The 1981-nt window shown below is 52.0% G+C and overlaps 1 pseudogene; it reads right to left on the reverse strand.

The window, feature by feature from the left end:
- Positions 1–421: 421 nt before the first annotated feature.
- Positions 422–820, reverse strand: LOC144161655 (cyclin-dependent kinase 1 pseudogene; annotated as a pseudogene).
- Positions 821–1981: the final 1161 nt, after the last annotated feature.

Genomic DNA, 1981 nt, shown 5'->3' on the forward strand with positions numbered 1-1981 from the left:
CTGGGACAACGCGGATTCGGGGCGTCGTTGGTGCGATTCATGCGAAGTCCGAGTGGCGAAGGACCTCCTTGGCAGACGGCTTCATGCTCAAGTTGTGGGGCCGCATCTTGAGAAGGTGCTCAGCCGTGTTGTTCAAATTAGGTGCCACGGTGGAGAGGATGATCTCATTCTATCTGGGCAAGCTGGCCGTGTAGATATACAGCTCGACCTCTTCGGGCATGACATTAGAGGTTGGGAAGCTACGGGGTGCGAAAAATGCGGAACAGCTGATGGATATTACAGTCCCCGTGAAGCAGTGGTTAATGGGTTATGATTAAGACGAGGATGCAACCGATAATATTCTGTCAACTGGAGTCGAGCAGGGGTGAACCGGAACAAGGACATCAGAAATACAGCACCACAGGGCCTCTATTTCGCGGGTCTAGTCTTGCAGGAGAATGCCTAACGCCCGGCCGGGCACTGCACAATCAACCGCGATGTCCTTGTGGACCAGCAGGTTGGGTGACTTCAGGTCACTGTGAAGCACGTGGCGCATGTCGCTGAACATGAGAGCATACAAGGTCTCTCGCAGGTAGCTTCTCACAATATCCTCATCGAGTCTATCATTGGTGGGGTTCTTGCACAGGTGCTTCTTGGGAGCCATGGCGACAGAATCGAAAATTAGACATATTTTTTTACAACCCTCGATCAGCTCGTCTTCAAGTCGGACAATTTGCTTGTGTTCGAGCTCCCTGAGCAGGGAGATATCACGGATGGCCGTGAACGGCACGCCTCCGTCTTCGCTCTCCAGGCGAATCTTCTTCAGCGCCAGTCTTGCCATCCCGCTTCTACTTGCTATATTACATGATGCCGTATGTTCCTTCGCCGATCTTCTCCACCTTGGTGTAGTTTTCCATTGCGTTGTCGCCATGAAATTGCGTCTGCTGCCGGGGAGGAGAGAGAGAGAGAGAGAGAGAGAGAGAGAGAGAGAGAGAGAGAGAGAGAGAGAGAGAGAGAGAGAGAGAGAGAGAGAGAGAGAGAGAGAGAGAGAGAGAGAGAGAGAGAGAGAGAGAGAGACATCTTTAAAGGGCAAATGAGGTTAGCCAGGCTGGGCGCCCGACTTTCTACACCAAATGGGGGTGAAGACGTGAGGGGTATTTACGCTTTTTTAGGAGGTGACCAAAATCGGGACCGCAAAACACACACTCGCGCAGCGGAGACGCGCGAAACGACGGAACTTGGACAAGATGATTCAGGCTGCTTGCGGCGGGTCTCTCGGGCGAAGCAGGCAGAAAAGGTGGGCATGACTTCCCCCGGAGACATCTTCGAACGATGTGCAGTGGCGGCACTGGCGCAGGCCGTCGCCATATCGGCACCCACTGTCTTTTTACTCGTCGTGGTTTGCACGCGGAGATTCAGTAGCAACGGCATTGACCATTTCAGAGACGGATGGCGTCACTGGTCCTCAATGTGGCCGTCTTGCCTGCTCGGTGACCCAAATGACACCTTGGAATGCATCGTGAGCTCCCGTGCGTTCAGGCGCTCCTGTGTGCCTTAACGTTGTTGATGATAATGATTTGCCTTAAATAGACGCCAGTACCTCTCTCTGTCTTTGCCAGGCTTTTTTGGCCTCGTGCCGACTAATAAATGTAGAGCTGTAATTTCACCAACATATGTTCGTGTGTGTGGGCCTCATTAAATCAATCAGTTCCATAAAACATGAAATTGTTAGCCCTACAATTATCTTAATTGCTGTTAAAAAATAATCTAGTTTTCCCTTACAAAGTGCCTTCAGAACGGCCTGACGGAGCTCCAGCTCAGTGCTAAAGCCCTTGCTAGAGTGCCGTCCGAGCGGCAGTCATTCTTCAGGCTCAGCAGGAATGGCCCTGGGCGTAGGGAATTCTTGTATGAGTATAACAGCGTGGCTCCGTAAAAAGACGGCCGATAGCCTGGATCCTGGGTTCGTGAGGTGCTTTGTAGATGCGACGCTGAGAGCATCTCT

This window comes from Haemaphysalis longicornis, unplaced genomic scaffold, assembly GCF_048455015.1.
Source record: "Haemaphysalis longicornis isolate Haplotype H1 unplaced genomic scaffold, Haemaphysalis longicornis Haplotype H1 scaffold_12, whole genome shotgun sequence".
Taxonomy (NCBI): domain Eukaryota; kingdom Metazoa; phylum Arthropoda; class Arachnida; order Ixodida; family Ixodidae; genus Haemaphysalis; species Haemaphysalis longicornis.